This window comes from Giraffa tippelskirchi, chromosome 7 (genome assembly GCF_054371585.1).
Source record: "Giraffa tippelskirchi isolate mGirTip1 chromosome 7, T2T-mGirTip1v1.2.pri, whole genome shotgun sequence".
In the NCBI taxonomy this organism is placed as follows: domain Eukaryota; kingdom Metazoa; phylum Chordata; class Mammalia; order Artiodactyla; family Giraffidae; genus Giraffa; species Giraffa tippelskirchi.
This window is the reverse complement of record NC_137281.1, coordinates 139,363,792-139,387,187: the sequence shown is the minus strand read 5'-3', so window position 1 is coordinate 139,387,187 and position 23,396 is coordinate 139,363,792. Positions and strand designations below refer to the sequence as shown.

The following is a 23,396-nucleotide window of genomic DNA, read 5'->3' as shown; positions in this document are numbered from 1 at the left end:
GAAACAATGGAAAGTGACAGACTTTATTTTCTTGGACTCCAAAATCATTGCAGATGGGGACTGCAGCCATGAAATTAAAAGATGCTTGCTCCTTGGAAGAAAACTACGACACACCTACACAGTGCATGAAAAAGCAGACACATCACTTTGCCGACAAAGGTCCACAGAGTCAAAGCTATGGTTTTTCCAGTAGTCCTGTACGGATGTGAGAGTTGGACCATAAAGAAGGCTGAGCACCAAAGAATTGATGCTTTTGAACTGTGGTGTTGGAGAAGACTCTTGAGAGTCCCTTGAACTGCAAGGAGATCAAACCAGTTGATTCTAAAGGAAATCAACCCTGAGTATTCATTGGAAGGACTGATGCTGAAGCTTCAATATTTTGGCCACCTGATGCCAAGAGTTGACTCATTAGAAAACACCCTGACGCTGGGAAAGATTGAAGGCAGGAGGAGAAGGGGATGACAGAGGATGAGATGGTTGGATGGCATCACTAACTCAATGGACATGAGTTTGAGCAAGCTCCGGCAGATAGTGAAGGACAGGAAAGCCTGGCGTGCTGCAGTCTATGGGGTCACAAAGAGTCGGACATGATTGAGCAACTGAACAACAACAAATACCAAAAATTTTAAATAAACCTTCACTAACAATTCCTTTTCTAGAAATTTATCCTATAGAGTATGTTAGGAACAATCTGGGTATGTTACTCTACTTTTTCAACTGTAAAATTTTTAAAAAATCTAAATATAGATTAAGTATTTCCAATGAAAGTCTATCATTCTAATTGAGATGTGTCATCAGTATAAAATATGCACTAGATTTTAAAGATTCAGCACAGGGGGAAAAATGGGCTTCCCAGGTGGCTCAGATGATAAAGAACCTGTCTACGAGGCAGGAAGACTCAGGTTCAGTCCCTGGGTTGGAAAGATCCCCTGGAGAAGGGAATGGCCACCCACTCCTGTATTCTTGCCTGGAGAATTCCATGGACAGAGGAGCCTGGTGGGCTGAGCTGGACACTGGTGCAAAGAGTTGGACACAACTTAGTGACTAACACTTTCACACACTTTCATTGGGGGAGAAATGAATACAAAACATTTCATTACTTTTTGCATTTAATACATGCAGAGATGGTAATTCTTTAGACATTGTGTTAAACAGAATATACTATTAAGAGAGTCCCCTGGTGGTCTAGTGGTTAGAATTCCAGGTGTTAAGTGCTGTGGCCCAGGTTCAATCGCTGGTGGAGGAACTGAGATCACACAAGCTACACAGTGTGGCAAAAAAAGAAAAAAAAAAAAAGAATGTCACCTGTGTATTTCAAATTTTTTTTAATGTAGCTACTAGAGCATAAATGGCAGCCCACTCCAGTGCTCTTGCCTGGAGAATCTCACGGACGGTGGAGCCTGGTGGGCTGCCGTCTATGGGGTCGCACAGAGTCGGACACGACTGAAGCGACTTAGCAGCAGCAGCAGCAGCAGCAGCAGAGCATAAAGCCCTATATGAACTGACATGGAACAAAAAAAGTTAAGTGAATTAATTAATGGTACTTATATATCACCCAGGGGCTTCCCTGGTGGCTCAGATGGTCAAGAATCTGCCTGCAATGCAGGAGACCCAGGTTCAATCCCTGGGCTGGGAAGATCCCCTGGAAAAGGAAATGGCAACCAATTCCAGTACTCTTGCCTAGAAAATCCCATAGACAGAGGAGGCTAGTGGGCTACAGTCCATGGGGTTGCAAAGAGTCAGACATGACTGAGCGACCAACACACACATACATATCATCCCATTTTTATAAATGCACATAAAAACATTTATAAAGTTAGTCACAAAAAATACAGAAAAATATATGGAATATTGTTTCCACTTAGTATCTCTGAAAATTAAGGATAACTTTTTTATTAGGTTTTACTTCCTGTACAATTTGGACACCTTACAAAACAGACAAAAAAATGTGTTACCTTTATAATTTGAGGGGAGAAAAAACCACATGGATAATCTTTTTGATGATACTTTTTTGAAAGAAAAAATAGTGACTTTTAAAATTACAACTACCTTCTTAAAATACAAAACATTAGCAGAAGCACCAAAGCCCTTTCAAGAGTTCTAGAACAATTAGGCAAATAGAAGGAATCAAAATATTATCCCTAAGATCCTAAACAAGTTTATAAACAATGCAACAATAAGAATTTATAAATAAATCACTTAAGCAATCACTAAAACTCTTCAGAAGTCAGGACTTCTACCACACAAAAATGAACACATTACATCTGTAATTTAAAAATGAGAGGAAACCAGTTTACCAAAGGAGTAACAGCATTAAAGAAAAATTCCAATACAGACTACTAACACTTTATAATATAGTAAGTTAAGTTTATCTTTCATTGTATTAATAATACACAATCACAAACTCCAAGAATCCTAATTACCATACTTACAGGGTTAATGTTTTGCTTTCTAGATGTCTATTTGTATGCCTATTTTATAAAGATTTTCTCCTTCCCCTTTAATCTCAATCCTTTTAGTCAGTTTCTTTCCCTGAAACCCATGTATCACAAGTTGCAGGTCTCTAAAAGTGCACTGTTAAGATATACTAACTTTTGACCTCAAGTGATTTATAGTTTACTAGAGGAAAAAAAAGACTCCAAAGGTCAGCAAATTAGTAGATGATTATCTCTACCTAGATGGTTTATTGGTATGCAATTCAACAATTGGCAATTAAAAAAAAAAAAATCTGCATTGTCATTGAAGGAATACCAAATAATCATTTCAGAATTATCAGAACAAGAAAACTGACTGAAATTAATAATCCATAGAGAATACTTTCAGGACGAGAAGTAAAGTTATGTTATCAAAACAGGAAAGGTGAATTTGAAAAGGAAGAAGACTGATGAGGATACAAATGTCACCAAGTTTAGAATCCACTGAACTTTTAGCACTATAGAATTGCTGACTGAGGATATGAGTAATGTTCTGATTTTGACCAGTCTTAGTAAGGCAGTAAAACATAAAAAGGATATTATAAGAAATAAGAATGAAAGGTCAATCTGTAAGATTACGGTACAGAAATCCTATAGTTATAAAAGGTTACTAAACTATACATCCATTCAACAATGTAAGTACTCATTTGGTACAGAAACTTGGGATAGTCACTGGCAAGAAGATTGCTAAGGTGGAGTGTCTAAATTCTTAAGGAACTTAAATTCTAGTATGAAAAACAAGTATAAGTGCACAAGCAAACAAACAAAACCTCTATAGAACCTCAATGCTATTTGGTAAGTGCTGCACTACAACTGCAGAAAATGCTGCAGGAATTACCTGTAGAAGAGCATCCTAAGAAAACTTGTATAAATGGGAAAGAATATGAGACCCGAGACATATATGGAAGGCTTCCATTACACAAAAGGAAAAAAAGTAAACAAAACACTAATCCAAGTACTCTAACATGAGTAAAATTAAACAAATGCTTTCTAAACATAAATTTTAAATCCCCATAATGAAACTCAACTCTAAAAACTATGCTAACTTTTTAAGCCTATTTTAAAGTGTAGTAAAAATGACCTAGTGAAAAATATCCTTGACTAATGCTTGAGAGTCAATAAGAGAAACTAGTAAAGCTGAGCAGAACTCGATCTGACTACATACGTAAGCTGTTTATAAATAGAGCAACAAATTGTTTTCCCCCCACTGACTTTCACTATTATTTCAGAGAAGAAAAAAGCTTTACCTCAACACAAAATTACAATTATCCATCACTGACTCAGTCTATGACAATCAATTCCCACAATTCCTACAAAACTGCTTAATCAAATTATTGATAATCACACAAACTATTCAAAATATATTTATGAAAACAATACAGTTCATTGCTAGTCCATGTAAGTATCATAAAACAGGTTTGTATTCTTTCTCTTATTTATGGATAAGCATTTATGAAGTGCTTAATATATATACCAGGTACTATGCTAATCATTCTTGATACATCATTTCAATTAATCCTCAAAATAAGACTCTGAAGGGGATCTGAATATTCCACTTCAAAAGGTGACATTTTGGCAAAAGGGTTATTTTGAGATAAGGCAATTAAAATACAGCATACAACAGGAAAAAACTGCCTTTTCCTATCACACTTAAAAAGCAGGGCATAAATTTCCCTTTTTAAAGGTAACATGAATTTTCATTTGTAAAAGTACCAGAAAGAGGAACTCAATCCTCAGAGTTGACTCTTATCAATGCAGATGACACTGACATAAATATGCATAACAAATCTGACTAAAATAATCTTTATATTCCACTAGTTGCCCCCACATATTTACATTCCCACAATTTGCAGGCCCTAAAAAGCCTCTTTCCTTTGTCTTGTCTCTATTCCACAATTTATCGCTCAGACTCACTGCTTCTATGGTCTCCAATTCTTTCCTCTGTAGCCCTCCATACACATAAGTGATAAACCATTTCTTCTATTACTCTTTCTTTTGTCAGTTTAATTTGCAGAGCCCTAGACAAAGAACCTAGGAGGAAAGAGAAAAAGGTTTTTCCTTCCCTACAACCTCTGAATCAGGCACAAGTACAACCCCCATTGTGCAGATAAGGAATCAGATTTTAACAGGTTAACCTGCCCAGAGTCACACACAAGTCAAGAAGGTATTTCAGCACCAATCTGATTCCACAGTATGAGTACTTAATCAGTGCAAGGTTCGTAACTATGATGTCTATCATAGCCCATAATTCATCCATTCACATTTAATATTTGTAAAGAAAGCTAATTAAGAACGTGTGAAAGTTAGACAACACCCCCCATCCATCAATAAACACATTTATGGTCAACACCGAATAAATGGAACTGTTCTGAATCTCAAATTCTCTCAGGCTACAGGAGGTGACTAGGTTAGAATAGTCTCTGGGATGAAACTTACAAGTAAGGCTAAGGTTTAATAAGTAAATGATTAAAAAGTGCAAATTGATAACATTCATCTACCATGTGCCATATTAAGCAGTGAGATACTAAAATAAAAAGACATAGCCCCTACCCTTAAGGAGTTTACAATTTACAGGCTCAAAGTTCTTCACTTTAATTCAAGTACAATTGAAACACTAAATTAAAGATGTCTTTCCTAAAAAAAGATTTTAATCTTACCAAAAAGACAGTGTTAAACAAGGTAAGTCTAAAAGCAGGCTAAAATACAAAGTAGAAAAATCCAAGGGCTTTCGAGAAAAATAAACTGAATTCAAATACCTGCTATCAGTTACAACAGGAGTCAGGATAAAATAATCTCTCTGAGCCTCTATTTGGTCACAAAGTTGTTAATGTTTAGAACTATATACCAAGGATGACACACTAAGAGATGGGGCAAAGGATACAGTTCCGGGTAGGGTTAGCGGAAAGAAAAAAGGACTGCGATTCAGCCAAATTAAATACTACTCTCACTATCAAGTTGAAGTATAAAAGGATAAGGTATAAAGTATAAGGGTAAGAAATAAAGTATAACAGAGTAAAATATAAAAAGAACACTGTCCCTTTAAGATGCCTACAAAGAACCATCAGATTTCCTTTCATAAACTCTTAGGTATCTACTGATTACTTGTAAGTGAATCATTATTATGAAAAACGTCTGCAGCTTATTTGCTTATTTGTATAGTCCTCAGATAAATCACCTGGCCAGAGGTTTAACTCTGGGGTTCACGATACAATTTCCTTGAATGCCCTGATGGTTATATGCAATAATGAAAATGCTCTGTATCTGCACTGTGCAGTAATAACATAGCCACACTGGCCATATATGGCTAACAAGCACTTGAAATGTGGCATGTGTAACTGAAGAACTGAAGTCTTAATTTTAGTTAATCCAAATTTAAATAGTCACATGTGGCTAGTGGCCACTATACCAGAGAACAGAGCCCCTGAGAAACATGTGTTCACATGCACCTTCATAAACTAAACTTACAGGAACAGTCATGGTAACATTTACTCATAATAACCAAAAGTTAGAAACAACTCACCAACAGTAACACAGTTAAATAAACCTTGATATATAATTTTTTAAAAATTGTAAGTCTGCAACAGTATAAAAGGAACCCTACAATTTATTTGCATATTATTTCAGCAATTCTGTGATTCTGTCCATTTCAAACAACTAATAAATTCTCTTAATCCAACTCAGTCTCTAAGGGACTATCCATACTTACTTCAAAGCCAGGCCTTTGAGGGCAGTGACTTCATCTAATACTTCTTTATATCCCACTCAAAGTCTTCACATTATAAATATTCAGTATTTACCTATAATCTTCTGAATAAACTAGTTATAATGATTACTTGCAGACCAAAGAAAAACCAACTCATATATAAGTATACAGATAATATAATCAATGTAAAGCTGAATTTTTACAATCTGCTTTCACACTAAGTATAATACAATTGCATTCTAAGCTATAACTGTGATTAAACAATAATATAAAGTTTTCTTAGTAAAATTTGATAAGACTTTGCAACAGCTTCTGCTTAAACTTTAAGGGAAAAATAGAGAACATGGGACAAGAAAACAATTTCTGGGAGTCCAGAGGCAGGTAATAACAGAGCTAACAAACCACACAACAGAGCAATGAAATGAGTACTAAAAAGATAATCAATCTGGTACATGAGATCCAACCCCAGTCCTGCCACTAACTACTGGCGCAAAATTAATCCAACAGCCACGTATGTGGCATCTCTGTCTCTGATCTGCCAAAAAGCACTGAGGTTTTTTTTTTTTGGAGGGGCGAGGGGAGTTAAAATTTCAAATCCAGCTCTATCTGGACAGAAATTCAGAAAGAAAGAAAAACAACTTTCTGAAGCATCCCTTATGTCCCAAACATTACACAAAAATGAGCACCTAAATATAAGTACTTTTAAAGTACAACCAAATTCTAGCAGAGCACCCAGTTCAGTTCACTCACAGGAGTCAATTAATTTCAATATATACAATCTTACAGGCAGTTCTGAAGCACTCAAAATACAGAAAACCTACTTCTTAGGTTATATCAAAATAATGCATTTTAAGTGACATTATCAAACATTTTTTGTGACAATGTAAAATCCTCAAAACAAGAAGTTATATTTTAACACAAACTCTCAATTTTTTCATGTGAAGTTTCTGATACTACTGTGAAGCCAAACAGTTACAATTTACATGTCCAATAAGCATTATTCAAAAGATAATTTAGCTAGAAATATAAATACAACCATAATTTCTAATATTTGGACAACTACACTGTAAAATAACATAAAATGGCATGGTGGTGGGAGTAAATACTTATTAAGTATCTACTACATGTCAGAATATTTTGCTCAGTACCTTCCATACCCCATTTTATCTTTTTCAATCATCTTCCTAGATGGCCACCTGTTAAAGATAAGGACAATGAAGGCGTGGCTGGGAATTACAGCACTGAATAACCTTCCAACTCAGGTGATCTTAAAGTCTTTCTGCTATATTACTATAATTATTTTCATTTTTCCTGCTGAAAGTTTTGCCCTAAATCAAAATAGGCAAACTAAGCCCACAGGCCAAATAAGGCATACCTTGTTTTTATAAACAAAGTTTTACTGGAACACAGATTCATTTGGCCATCTTTGCACTGTAACAGCACAGTTGGGTACCTGCAACAGAACTGGTACAATCTGCAAAGCTTAAAATATTTACTACCTGGCCTTTTACAGAAATTTGCCAACCCCTGCCTTAAAGCATCAAAAACGCAAAGAACCTCAGAGGCCTCAAAACTTTAATGTTTAGCGTCTTTGAGACAACTATTAAGACAGAAGGAACTTCAAAATTACATGAGAGAAACTGCTTGAAACTTTATAATGTTTAAATCATGATAAGCTCAAATTTATAAAAATGATAAAATTAAATAGCTTGATTATGAAGTTACTGAACCCTTGTTGTTTTCAAGGGAAGGTGGTAAGGTATGGGATCTCGGCACCCCAACCAGGGATGCCTCTTCCTGCGGGGGAAGTGCCGAGTCCTAGCCTGCCAGGGAATTCCCCATGAAACCTTATTCTTAACAATTAAACTGTCTTCTGTAGTAGGAACTGATGGAGGAAAAACTTCACAATTCACCATATTAAAACATATTTAATAAGCATGTATCTTTTTACTATGTACCTACATTTTTTCATGAAGAACATCTTCATTATAGCAAAACAGAGCCTGGTATACTTCACTTCACACTTTTTAATAGATTCACTGAATTCATTACCCTTGGATCAAATCAACCATTTATGTGATTACTCAAGGGTCTATAGTTGATTTCTATAGTTGATTTTCTCGTGTTGAAGGAGCTTTCCCCCAACCCCCAGCCCCCATCATATGTGAAATTCCCATTGCTTTCATTCCAAATAAAAAATCTCCCAATCATTTTATCTTCATTCAAAATACACTTAACTATCCAAATGCACTTAAACAATTTGCTTAAATTAAGCCAGCATGAGGAAATGCTTGATTCCAGTGTTACAAACATTTTCTTTCTTCATTTAACAATTTTAAACAGGAGTCCTATAGTGGCAAAGTACAGTCGATAAACTCCAGTATAGATAGATCAAGTCCTTCAACATATGAAATGTACATAACTGTTAATGAATACCTTGATTTTGCTGACTTTATAAACACTTTCACAAAATCTTTTATTCAGTTTCCTTTTTATTTTTAAGAAAAATGTCAATATCAAAGGAAAATAACCCAAAATTATTTAGTTTGCAACAACTCTGGAGTTATTCCCAGAAACACACAAGGCCACATCAACATTGAAAAATTAATCAGTGTAATTCACCATATTAACAGTTTAAAAAAATTCAAATGGTCACCTCAATACATGCAGAAAGGCATTTGACAAAATTCAACATCCATTCATGATTAAAAACGCAAACAAACAGCCCCCCTCAAACTCTCAGCAACCTCAGAACAGAAGGAAATTTCCTTAATCTGATTTAGAGAATCTACCAAATGACTTACATCTAGCATTAATTATACTTTGAAGGTGAAAGACTGAATGCTCTTAGATTGTGAACAAGGCGAGGATGTTCCCTTTCAACCCTACTAATCACTGGAAGTCCTAGACACTGCAAAAAGTCAAGAAAAAAAAGAAGGTAGGTTTCTCTATTCATAAGTGACATGACTGCCTCCTTAGACAAATTCCAAGGTATCTACAGGAAAAACACTCCTAGAACTTATAAATGAGTTTAATAAAAACTCAGAAAAGGCAACATATAAAAATTGATTGCATTTCTACATACAGTCAATGGTCAACTGGAAAGACAAAGTTTTAAAAATGACATTTGCAATAGGACTAAAAAACTGAAATACTTAGGTATAGAACTAATAAAACATTTGCAGGATCTACATGTTGAAAACTATGAAACATTCATGAAAGAAATAAAAGACCTAAATAGAAATATCATGTTCATAGATTGGAAAACTCTATTTTCTTAAGACGTCAATTATCAAACTCATCTACAACAATCTCAAAATCCTGAGTTCAGTTGCTCAGTCATGTCCGACTCTTTGTGACCCCATGGAATGCAGCACGCCTGTCTATCATCAACTTCCGGAGTTTACTCAGACTCGTGTCTATTGAGTTGGTGACGCTGTCCAATCATCTCATCCTCTGTCATCCCCTTCTCCATCCTTCAATCTTTCCTAGCCTCAGGGTCTTTTCCAATGAGTCAGCTCTTCGCATGAGGTGGCCAAAGTATCGGAGTTTCAACTTCAGCATCAGTCTTTCCAATGAACATTCAGACTGATTTCCTTTAGGATGGACTGGTTGGATCTCCTTGTAGTCCAAGGGACTCTCAAGAGTCTTCTCCAACACCACAGTTCAAAAGCATCAATTCTTTGGCACTCAGCTTTCTTTATGGTCCAACTCTCATATCCATACGTGACTACTGGAAAAACCATAGCTTCGACTAGATGGACCTTTGTTGGCAAAGTAATGTCTCTGCTTTTTAATATGCTGCCTAGGTTGGTCATAACTTTTCTTCCAAGGAGCAAGCATCTTTTAATTTCATGGCTGCAATTACCATCTACAGTGATTTTGGAGCCCAGAAAAATAAAGTCAGCCACTTTTCCCCATCTATTTGCCATGAAATGATGAGACCAGATGCCGTGATCTTAGTTTTCTGAATGTTGAGTTTTAAGCCAAATTTTTCACTCTCCTCTTTCACTTTCATGAAGAGGCTCTTTAGTTCTTCTTCACTTTCTGCCATAAGGGTGGTGTCATCTGCATATCTGAGGTTATTGATGTCTCTCCCGGCAATCTTCATTCCAGCTGTGCTTCATCCAGCCCAGCGTTTCTCATGATGTACTCTGCATACCAAGTTAAATAGGCAGAGTGACAATATACAGCCTTGACGTACTCCTTTCCCTATTTAGAACCACTCTGTTGTTCCATGTCCAGTTCTAACTGTTGCTTCCTGACCTGCAAAATCCTAGCAGAATTTATATATATTTATAGCAATAAGCTGATTCTAAAATTTAGGCAAAAGTACTAAGATAGCTAAAACAATTTTGGAAAAAAAAAAAAGTTGGAGAACTCACATTACCTGTTTTCAAGACTTAATTTTAAAGCTATATTAATCAAGACACTGTGATACTGGCGGGAAAAAAAAGCCAAACACAACAATGGAACACACAGGAGGCTAGAAAGAAACCTACACAATTATAGTCAAGTGGTTTTTCACCAAGAGACAAAGACAATTCAATGGAGAACAGTCTTCTTAACAAACAGACATGGAACAACTGGACAAATAGATGAAACTCAATTTACACCTCTACACAAAAAGTAACTCAAAAGTATAACACAGATCTAAAGGTAAAATATATAATTTATAGAAGAAGACACAGGAGAAAATCTTTGTGATCTTGGTTTGGGAAAGAGTTCTTATATACAATACCAAAACTAAGACTCATAAAAGAAAATACTGATAATTTGCACTTAACCAAAATTTAAAACTTCCGTACTTCGAAAGACACAGCTGAGAAGGAAGGAAATGGCAGGCCATAGACTGGAAGAAAATCTCTGCAAACCACATATCTGGCAAAGGACTAGAAAAAAATCAGACAATAAGCAAATTCAATTTAAAAGTGGAAAAAGATTTGGAACTTGGACACTTCACCAAAGATATGCAGATGGCAAGTAAGCACAGAAGAGATGCTCAGCATCAATATTCATGAGAAAAATTCAAATAAAAACCACAGTGAAATACTGCTATGTATATACCTATTACAATGACTAAAATTAAAGAGTCATCATACCAAGTGTTGATGAGGATGTAAAGTAACTAGAATACTCATACACCACTGAGAATATAATTCAGCCTCTTTGGAAAATGCCTTTTACAGTGTATAGTTTCCTATACTACTGTGACAAGTTGCCACAAATTTAGTGGTTTAAAACATCATAAACTTATTATTTTACAGTTCTGTAGGTTAAATATCTGACACAGGTCTCTCTGGGTGAAAAATCAAGTTGTTGGCAGAACTCCATTTTTTCCAGGTGGTCTAAAGATTAATCCCTTTCCTGGCCTTTTCCAGAGACCATATATCTTAGCTTATGCCCCAAATTCTCCAACTCAAAACCAAGAACTCTGCATCTCTCTGTCCCTGTTCCCACTGTTACATCTTTCTACCTTCTCTTCCCCTTTTAAGAACCTTTGCGATACACTAGGCACAGCACCTGGATAACCTCAGGATAAACTCTATTTTAAAGTCAGTTGATTACTTCCAGCTACAACTTTAATTCACTTTTGTCATGTAACCTGATTTATTCACAGTTTCCAGGGAGCAGAACATCTTTGTGGGCCACTATTCTACCTAGCACATATTTTTAAAGTTAAACATACACTTCCCACATGACCCAGAAATTTCACTCGGAGGTGCTTATCCAAGAGAAATGAAGGCTTGTGTTCACATAAAAACTTGCTGACAGAGATTTATAGCACCTTTATTCAGAGTCCAAACAAAAAACTCAAATGTCTTTCAACTGGTAGCTGGATAAATTGTGATACATCCATACACTGGAATACTACATTCAGCAATATAAAGAATTGCTGATACACTCAACATGAACAAACGCTCCAAAGTATTATGCTAAATTAAAGAAACCAGACTCAAAAGGCTAAACACTATATAATTCCATTACCTGATATTCTAGAAAAGACAAATTACAGGGAAAGGCAATAATCAATATCAGTTGCCAGCAGTTAAAAGACTATATATAAAAGAGCAGCTCAAGGGAATTTCAGGTGCTGGAACTGTTACTGGGTGTCTCAATTTTGGTAGTTGCATAGCTCTATGTATCTGTCAAAACAATTGGACAACAACATGAGTTAATTTCACTTCACCAAAATTAAAGTTAAAACCTTTGTGAAAGAAGGAAAATAATCATATCATTTCTCACCCATCAGACTGGCACAAATTAAAAAATCTGACAACGCCAATCTGGCAATTCTAAATGCGGGTAAGGGTGACTCATATGGTGTTGGCAGGTCTGTAAATTGTTACAACTCTGGAGTATTATCTGCAGCTAGCAAAGTTGAAAATGCACATCAACCTATGGCCCAGCAATTCATTCCAGAGAAAACTTTACAAATGTGTTCAAGGAGATATGCACTAAACATTGTCTGAAATACTGAAAAACTGAGATAACCTTTCAGTCAAAGAATGAATTAATTGTGGTTAGTGGTAATTTAAAAAAGAAAAGGAAAAAATGCATAAGGGAAAAAAATCAACTCTGCTGGCTCCATATATGATTTTTGAGAAGGGTTTAACTTATCAGTTTATTTAACAATAGTATATAGTGAAAAGAACACTGTACTGGAATCTGAAAGCAAGCATTTAAGCATTTAGTTCCAACTCTGCTAACTAATCTATACCTCACTTTCCTTTTCTTGGAAAATGAAGAGGTTAGACTATACAAAGACTAAGATTATTTCCAACTCAACAAGGATACTGATACGAAAAATGGGCCAGATTTCTTTTATGTTTGTGATGAGCTTTTTAATCATATAATAATTATTCAGAAAGATCATATAAACTCTTAAACTCACTCTACTTAGTGGTGGTGGTTTAATCGCTAAGTCATGTCCGACTCTTGCGATCCCATGGCCTGTAGCCTGCCAGGTAGAGTCCCGGGATTCTCCCGGCAAGAATACCTGAGTGGGTAGCCATTTCCTTCTCCAGAGGATCTTCCCGACCCAGGAATCAAACCCAGGTCTCCTGCACTCCAGGCAGATTCTTTACCGATTGAGCTATGAGGGAAGTCCTACTACCTTTGGCAACCCTCAAGTAAAATTTGCATATCCTTTTGTAGTTTATCATTCTAAAATATGTTAATATTAATGAGTCAGTCTTCTCAAGTTCAAGTCTGTGTGGCCAAAAGTCATTCGACTACACGGTAAGATTCACTCGACTTTGTTTTAACAAAGATAAAATGATGAATTTCTTTCTGTATTTTTTTGCCTGTTTCATCTACAGAGTTCCTACACTATAATTTAATAGCTTCTGCTTGCTACAATAGTATAAAAAGCCTTTTAAAACCTGTAACATGCAAATCTACAGAAATCTAGTCAATAGTCAGTAGTTTACTATCCAAAAGAGCTTATTTAACAATTTCATTATCCCAATACTTATACTTCAAAGACACCAATAACCAGCATGCCACTTGTTCCTATTGAAGAATTTATTAGGTTATTAATTTCTGGGATAATCCAAAAGCATAATTGGAACACTATCATTAACACGTAACACTTTTAAAAAACTCAAATATTAACACCTTTCACCTTGTCATTAAAATCGAAATTTCAAAAATTTTGTTCCAAGGGCTTGCCAAATCTAAATTTTCACAATTCTAAACGAGAAGAGACAAAACACACAGTACGTATTACTTCTAAAAACCTCCTAGGTATGCGATTTTAATTTGAACGTCAACTGCCAAGAAAAACCTTTCGACGGAAACCTAATTCTGAACATCTCACTGTATGTCAATCAACTAGACAGAAGGTGAGTTATTATCATTAGTTACATAACTTGCACCCAAGACTGTTTAAACCCTCTCGTTAAACGCAGCTGACAACAATTTACAGGCTTCCAACTTCAACCTGCTAACTTATCAGAAACCATGAACAGGATTACGCTTTTCTTTAAAAATGGTTACGAGGAAGTAAGAACTGTTTGTTTATTTGTTTCCAGAATGCAGCGAGGAGCCGAATACCGGCAGCTGAGTAGGGCAGAGAAACGACGACTACATTCCGTCCAGCAAAGGAAAGTGTTCTTCGCCCCGCCAAGATCCCGGACCCGGCCTGGAGCGAGTCCGGAGAGTTGCGAACCTCGAGGCGTGGGCGCAGAGAGCAGGCGCCTCCCGGCACCTCGGGCCGGGCGGGCAGGAGAGCCGCCGAGGTGGGTCGTTAGCCAAGGCAGAGGGAGGGGGCACCGCCAGGCAGCGTTCCTCCGAGGGACAAAGGTTGAGCTGACACCCTCCGCTGCCGGCCGGGCTCCCGCTGCCTGGAGCAGCCCGCGAAGCAGCCCGGGGTCCCGCCCTGGCCCGCGCGTGGGGGAGGGGGTGAGCGCGGCCGCGCCTCCCCTGGCCGCTCGCGGGGACCTGTTGATTAAGACCGCCACACCGAGCCGCCGCCGGTCAGCCTCTTACCTCCGCGCCACGGCGGCCGCCGCTCCTCCCGCCCCGGCCTCCTCTAAACACTACAGAAACGACAGCTTCCCAGCGGCACTTAAAATACCGGATAAAGAATCCAGAAACTCGCGATTCCCTACCTCACAATCTTAAATCCCCGCCCCCGCCCCACCGCCAGTCGCCGCCGTCGCCGCTAGTGATTCCACCTCGAGACCGCGCGAGACCGCGCACGCGCTCCCGGGACTCTGGCGCAGTGGACGCGCCTATCCCAGCCGCTCCTCTGCACGCCTGCCCGCTGTTTGGCAGAGAGGCTGGCGCGATTCGCCCAATCCCGAGCCGGCGCGGAGACCGGGCCCGCTCATTGGTCCGCTCTGCAGCTCCCGAGGGGCCGGCCGCGCGCGCACTCGCGCGCCTCAAGTGGAAAACGCGAAGTGTTTCGGGCTTTCGGGCGGTATGGAACTGCTTTTGGCTTGAGCTCACTGGCCAGGTTATGTGAGGACGTGAGGTTTCGCTAAGACGCAGTGGGCGGGCTCACGCTCTACAGACCTTTCTTATCTCCCTGAATGTCCGTCAGCTGCTGAAGAAAATCTGGTTCCCCTTGAGGCGACTCGTCATGTCCTGTGAAGCACGTCACACAGTCTAACATTTGTGTAAAAAAGAACCATGGCATACCCGAACACCTGGATGCGTGTGGTGTCCCACGAAAGAATTCTCTGCTACCGTGGAAGACTTCACAAAGCTAGCAGCTGGGACCGAATTCTGAAAACCAGACAGGAAGGATGCCAGAGGGCCACAGCTGTTGCACAAAACTCGAGTACCTGGGCCAACCCACATCCAATAGAAGGAAATCCACATGAACAGTCTTCAAGATTCCCTGGAAACTGTTAGCCAAAAAGGAAAGGAAACAAAAAAGTGTGTGTGTGTGTGTGAGAAGAGAGATTGATTTCCTTTTCTAAGTTGTTGAATATGTGAAATAAGTAATAATTCAAGAAACTTCCTTTAGTTTTTCGTTGAGTTTTTGTTTTCCTTTTAGCTCCGGGCTTCTCAACTTCAGCGGTGTTGACACTTGGGCCAAATAATTCTTTAGGGGCTGTTCTGTGCAATTTAGGATGCAAATTAGGATGCAATTTAGCAGCATCCCCCCTGGTCTCTTATCCACTAGATACCAACAGCACCACTACCCGCATTTGTGACCATCAGAGATGTCTCTAGACGTTGTCAAAGATCTCCTGGGGGACAAACTCACCTCCAGTTAGAATCACTGATGTAGCTTTTCAAAGAAATGGCCTCCTTAGAAAGTAGTCTCTCTTTACCCATCCCTTCCAATTGCTTGGCCTCAAGCAGTTTTGCAAAAGACCCCACCCAAATGAACCCTCGCTTCCACAGCTGTTTAGACTCCTCTGTCACAGGATCTTATCCCAGTAAAAGGCTGACAGCTATCTGTGAGATAGCAGCTACCGGCCTCAAAATATGTGGACCTTCCTTTGTGAAGTGCTATATAAACGTTAATTACCATTTTCACTTTCTACAGCTATTTTCATCTTCAAAGAGGGTAGAACCTATGGCAAATAAAAAGTTTATTTTATTTTCTGGTGAATAGAACCATTCCCAGAATCCCCAAGTCACTCAAATTACTTGTCTTACGTGCAAATGAAGGACAGCTCAAAGAATAGGAAGTATAGAAACTGGAGGCAAGGTGACTGGATTTGAGTTTTAGCTTTGATATTAACTAGTTCTGTGATTTGGATGCCTGACAGGTTTCCCTGGCCTTAGTTTTCTCATGTGTAAATCAACAACTTAACTACTTTTTTCTCTTTCTGGAAGTCTCCTTCTTATATGGAATCTAACATGGATAGCCTCAGCGGTTGAAAAAATATAATGTTCATCCCAAAATAGAATAATATGGGCAATTTGTGGTTTAAGCTCCAGTCAGAAGAATTGTCTATCCTTGTCACAAAGCAGCTCACCCACTGAATCTCTGGCAAATATGTAACTAAGTACTTTGGATGAGTAATGAAAGCCAAACTGTAAAATCAAGTGTACCATGGAGAGTAATCATAGTAAATACCCTTCCTCTTTCCTCATTTTGGCATCTGCTCAACCCATCATCTGACAACAGCTTCTATTACATGTTGATGTAATAAAATATTGTGGTACTTTATGGCATTAAAGGTTTTGGGGAAGTATATTAATATTGCATTTCAGATATTTGCAACAAGTCTGAAATGTCAGTTTTCAAGATTCTACCATTAACCATTAGATATGAAATTCTTAACTAAGGTTATTATGTCCCTTTGGTTTTATCACCTCTGTGTACCAGTGAAATCTGAACTTTCATAACTGAATTAATAGCCTAATCACTTCATAATTGTATGAACCAGGTGATCAGAAATAATGTAAGTTAAAAGAATACTCACTGATTCAGATGTGAGAAGTTATGAGACAACAAATTAGTAGGCATATTAATTATTCAGCAAATATCTAAAAATTTCTTAAATACAAAAAAAACCCAGAAAGCAAACCAACAAACCATAAACTTTTCTAATTTAATTGGGCTTAGTTGTTATTATTTTGATATTTTATTAGAGTCCTGTACTTCTTAACCTTTCATAAACTTAGCTAGAAATATTATGACATTAAGCTAGGAACACTATGTAGTTGTTGCCATGTGGAATGGGAGGTCTCAATGTCTGCATTTAGCTTTGGTATCATTCAGTATAGGTCAGTATTAATTCAACTCAATCAACTTTCATATTCACTCATTAATTTAAGATATATACATTGAGTACTTCCTCTGTGCTAAGCACCGGGCTGTAGGGAATCAAAACACATGACAGTCCCTGTCCTGGACTATAAAAAGCTAAGAGAATAGACAAGCTAAGACACGTTCACATAGGTAAAATACAAGGGAAAGTATGGAAATAAGGTGCTCTGTGGACTTTGAGAAAGGTAGTCTTACACTAAGAGAAGCTTTACTAACTTCTAATGGTGGGGGTTAGGGGACAAGAGGGATGGAGAGTAAACGGCAATGAAAATACCCACAATAATAGGAAGAGGTCTCACATATGGCTTTTAAAAGATAGATATAAAATTTTAATCAATTTGAATGACTGAGTGCAGTCCACAGAGATACAGTCCACCTATGACTGGATCTGTGCTGAACGCCAAAGAGCTGAACTCTTAACACCTCGTATGTCCTCTCTCACACTCTCTCTGATTGTGAGAGATTTAACTCCACCACCACCACTCTGATTTAACTCCACCACTGCTTCAAAGCAGCCTTGTGAAAGCCACTTTCTTAAATGCAAAGGTCAATGTCCTGTCTTCATCTTCCTTGAGCCACCAGCAGCATTTGACACCCATGAGCATTTTCTCTTTTTGTCCTTTGGGCAATAGAAGTACCATTCTAGCTTCTTTTCCTACCCACTGGATCCTCCTGCTCAGTCTTCTCTGCTAGTTCTTTTTTATATCCCCTGAACGCTAAAAGCTGAAGTGTCTCAGGGCTCTCACGTACAATATTTTACTTTTCTTTCTGCCTAGGTTTGAACAGACAGCCTTATCACTTACTAGGTGTTTGATCATAAGAAAGTCACTTAATGTCTCCAAGATTCAGTTTCCTCATCTATAAATTGAGGATACTAAAAGTAGCTACTTCCAGTGGTTATAAAGACTAAATGAAATGTCTATGTAAAGTGCTTAAAACAGTGTCCACCACTATATGCGTTAACAGAGTGAAATATTCTTATCATCATGTTCTTTATCACTCATTCCAGCATCATTTCCTCTAGTCTCAGTGGCTTTAAATTCCATCTTTACACTATAAACCCAAAGTTTATCTCTAGCCTGAACTTCTACCCTAAACTTCAGAATCACCTATTCAACTGCTCATTCAACACCTCCATTTGGATTTCTAGCTGCTGCTGCTGCTAAGTCGTTTCAGTCGTGTCCAACTCTGTGCAACCCCATAGACGGCAGCCCACCAGGCTCCTCTGTCCCTGGGATTCTCCAGGCAAGAATACTGGTGTGGGTTGCCATTTCCTTCTGAATTTCTAGGGAGCATTACAAATTTAACACGTCAAACTTTTCATTTTCATCCAGTTTTATGCATTTCAGTATATGGTAATGCCACCCTTCCAGTTGTTGAGGCTTTCTTTGCCACTGCACATTCAATCCATCAGGAGATTCTTTTATTTCTACCTTCACAATGTTTCCATCCTCTAACCACTTCTCACCAACCCCACTGCTATCACCCTACTCCAAGACATCATCATCTGTCACCTGAATGACTGCAGTATGCTCTTCCCCCCCATATTTTCTCTTTTGGTTGCTGCAACCACAGGGATCCTGCTAAAATAAAAGTGAGGTCAAGTCACTGCTCTGCTCAGTCTCTTGCAGCCTGGCATGATCTCCCTGACCTCAACTTTTACTACTCTTTTCCTTCTCATTTCCCACCAGCTAGGCTAGCATCTTTGTTGCTCCTGACAGAGTCCAACAGCTTCTGCCTCAGAGCCTCTGCATTTGCTTTTTCTTATGCCTGAAACATCCAATATCCATACGCTTACTCTCCCTCACTTCCTTTAGGTCTTATATCAAACGTTATCTTATCAGTGAGACCTGTCTTATTCTAGATAAAATCTAGAACATCTCTCACGCCCCACCTTCCAGCACTCCTTATCCCTTCTCCCCAACTTTATTTCTCACTGTATTTATTCACCATCTGATATGTTGCATATTTGTTATTTTGAATGTAATGGCAAGGACTTTATTTTATTCACCACTACTTATTTTTAGATTACTCAGTATCTTAAACAGTACCTAACATGTAGACATGTGCGTGCGTGCATAGTCGCTCCGTCATGGCTGACTCTTTGCAACCCCATGGACTGTAGCCCTCCAGGCTCCTCTGTCCATGGGATTCTTCAGGCAAGAATACTGGAATGGGTTGCCATTTCCTACTCCAGGGGAATACATAGACAGTACTCGGTAGATATTTTATGAATGAATGAATGAAACAGATGTGAGTACATGGAATAGGAATGATAAAAGGATCAAAGAAAAACTTAAGCTTTGTCTAATTTTGGCCTATGACTAGCCCATATTAAGAATAATTTCTGCCTAAACATGATTGTTTTTTTCTCTTAGATAGTACTGTGTATTGAGGGAGGGAGATAGTATAACAAACACAAAAAAGAAAACTAATTGTTCTTCATTACCTCCTTCCTATGCTTCATGGGTCATTCCAGTTGCTGTATAAATCCTCATCTGATTAATAGAACTGAGAATTAGAAAGCAAAAGTTCCTTTGAAAGTAGTAACAGATATAACTATTTCATTGCACTTAACTTTTACTTCTGAACTTGTATGTCTCTGACAAGCTTAGATATCGTGTTTCTAACACCTGACAGATTATAAGGGTTTATTATATGTGTGACCCTTTAGTGGATATGTCACTTCAGAGAATACATACGCCTGCCGTGAGACAGGGTAGAGAAGTCTTAGCCTGAGGAAGGGAGTTTCTGATAGAAATAGCAGATCACGTATAGGAGATAATTCTAATTAGGAATTTGCAAAAACTCAGTGGAAACAGATTATCTGGGACTCTACAAGCTTCTTTCTCCTGGAAAAGTCCTAACTTTCACATGTGGTATACTCCAGGAGAAATAGAATATGCATTGGCCCTCAACTAAGTTTTTTAAAATGTGTTGGGTTGAGTAAGAGATCTGGAGTACCTACCACAGAGAACCCTTTAGGGCCACTTTCCAGAGTATTTTTTAGAAGAAAATTTCAAACTATATTTGAGAAGATAAACTGCTTTAAATCAAGTAAAAGTAAACAGTGTGAAGCTAGTCCCAGGGCCTGACTAACCAGGTACTTAGACTGAAAGCTTTCAGGTCTCACAGCCCCTGGATAACACTTGAAGCAAATGCAAGAGGCTGGAATAGCAAACAGGAGTGTCCTAAGCCTTGTGATGTTGATTTGGGGCACAGAAGAACTGAGAACACTTTGGTAACAAGAATACAAATGCACTGATTCTGTTTTTTCTATTAATTCTATAATAGGAGATGAATACACCTAGGATCATGGTAAAATGTGTGAACTGTTGATTTTTTCCTTTGGTACTTAAATTTAATTTGTAATACACAAACCAAAGTTTAAAGGCTCTTGAAAAGTATGCAGAAACTGAGGGTTTCCTGTTTCTTCTTATCTGATAATCTAGAAGTCAAACCCATTATTCAGCTATAGCTCAGATGGTAAAGAGTCTGCCTGCAATGCAGGAGACCCAGGTTTGATCCCTGGGTCAGGAAGATCTGCTGGAGAAGGAAATTGCAATACACTCCAGTATTCTTGCCTGGAGAATCCCATGGACAGAGGAGCTGGTGGACTACAGTCCATGGTGTCACAGAGAGTTGGATACAAATAAGTGACTAACACACACAAACAGTTGAACAATTATTCCTTGAAAACCATCTTTTAGCACAATTGTGTTTAGCAGTGAAAAGAACCAGCTCCTTGTAAAGCATCAGAAGATTAATAATTACCTTTCCTTTATGCTATGTTAGGAAGGTTAATTTTCTGTTTACATTTGAATTATCTTTAATGAGAACATTGAGCTGTTTCAAAGGGTATCCAAAATATATTAACAGATTTCAAAAAACATCTAGAAGTTCTTATATAAAATATACCCAGAAGGACAAGCTCTTCTTATAGTAGAATTAGGGTAATTGAGATTTCGTGATACAAAATTGCACACAAATGTAAATTTAGGTTTTTAAAAAATATTTATTTTATTTTACGGGGTCTTAGTTTCAGTCCTAGGGATCTTTGATTTTTGTTGCAGCGTGGGAACTCTTAGTTGTGGTATGTGAGATCTAGTTTCCTGATCATGGATGGAACTGGAGCCCTCTGCATTGGGAACTCGGAGTCTTAGCCATTGGACCACCAGGGAAGTCCCCTAATCCCGATTGCTGAGGGTTAGGAAAGCAGGAGCTCCATTCAGCTGGATGGCTCTGGATGGGGGTCTCCAGAAGATGTCGTCTGGGCCTGCAGTCATCTGAAGTGAGTGGGACTGTAGGAAGTGCTTTCAGGAATATTCCTCCGGTAGCTGTCAGCTAGGGGCCTCAGTTTCTGGCCATGCGGACCTTTCCTTAGGACATGACAGCTGACCTCTCCCAGAATAAGCAATCCAAGAGAGGAACCACCAAGACAGGGCCTTTTTAATGACTTAGCCTTCAAGACCACACAACCCCCACTGCCACTTTATCCGCTTGAAGCAAACCAGCAAGTCCAGCCTACATCCAAGGCAAGGGCCACCCAAGGCAAATTTCTTGAAGGGAGGAGCATCGAGTATTTGTGGACATATTTTTAAAACCACCAGGTAATCTAGCATGTTATAAGTACTTTAAGCATCAATAAATTACATGTTAACATATTTATGGCTGAGGGACTATTTATCAGTGAGCTTTGAGCTTGTTGCTCTCCTTTGAGCAATGACTATTTGGATCAGATCAATAAACTCAATAGAATGGGAAAGACTAGAGATCTCTTCAAGAAAATTAGAGATAACAAAGGAACATTTCATACAAAGATGGGCACAATAAAGGAAAGAAACAGAAGATATTAAGAAAAGGTGGCAAGGATACACAGAAGAACTATATAAAAAAGATCTTAATGACCCAGGTAACCAAAATGGTGTGATCACTCGCCTAGAGCCAGACATCCTGGAGTCCAAAGTCAAGTGGGCCTTAGGAAGCATCACTACAAACAAAGCTAGCGGAGGTGAAGGAATTCCAGCTAAGCTATTTCAAATCCTAAAGGATGATGCTGTCAAAGTGCTGCACTCAACATGCCAACAAATTTGGAAAACTCAGGAGTGGCCACAGGACTGGAAAAGGTCCATTTTCATTCAAATCCCAAAGAAGCACAATGCCAAAGAATGTTTAAACTACTGCACAATTTCACTCATCTCACACGCTAGCAAAGTAATGCTCAAAATTCTCCAAGCTAGGCTTCAACAGCACATGAACCGAGGACTTCCTGATGTCCAAGCTGGCTTTAGAAAAGTCAGGGGAACCAAAGATCAAATTGCCAACATCTGTCAGATCATCAAAAAAGCAAGGGAGTTCCAGAAAAACATCTACTTCTGCTTCATTGATTATGATAAAGCCTTTGACTGTGTGGATCACAACAAACTGTGAAAAATTCTTCAAGAGATGGGAACACCAGACCACCTGACCTGCCTCCTGAGAAATCTGTATGCAGGTCAAGAAAAAAAAGTTAGAAACTGACATGGAACAATGGACTGGTTCCACATTGGGAAAGGAGTACATCAAGGCTATATATTGTCACCCTGCTTATTATCTTATATAGAGAGTTCAGTTCAGTTCAGTCGCTCAGTCATGTCTGACTCTTTGCGACCCCATGGACTGCAGCATTCCTGGCCTCCCTGTCCATCACCAACTCCCGAAGTTTCCTCAAACTCATGTCCATTGAGTCAGTGATGCCATCCAACCATCTCATCCTCTGTTGTCCCCTTCTCCTTTCACCTTCAGTCTTTCCCAGCATCAGGGTCTTTTCCAGGGAGTAAGTTCTTTGCATCAGGTGGCCAAAGTATTGGAGTTTCAGCTTCAGCATCAGTCCTTCCAATGAACATTCAGGACTGATTTCCTTTAGGATGGACTGGTTGGATCTCCTTGCAGTCCAAGGGACTCTCAAGAGTCTTCTCCAACACCACAGTTCAAAAGCATC

At 38.5% G+C, this 23,396-nt stretch overlaps 1 protein-coding gene across 6 annotated transcripts in view; it reads right to left on the bottom strand.

The window, feature by feature from the left end:
* PALS1 (protein associated with LIN7 1, MAGUK p55 family member) overlaps nt 1–14,902 on the bottom strand; it is a 74,894-nt gene extending 59,992 nt beyond the window's left edge. For 2 of the 6 annotated variants that reach the window (XM_081513423.1, XM_081513426.1), the window contains exon 1: nt 14,859–14,902. The gene's annotated coding sequence lies outside the window, so the exon portion shown is untranslated. Of the gene's footprint in view, nt 1–14,670; nt 14,823–14,858 lie in introns of those variants that run through there. The other 4 variants (XM_081513421.1, XM_081513424.1, XM_081513422.1 and 1 more) reach the window with 2 other exon arrangements.
* Between the last annotated feature and the right edge of the window lie 8,494 nt (nt 14,903–23,396).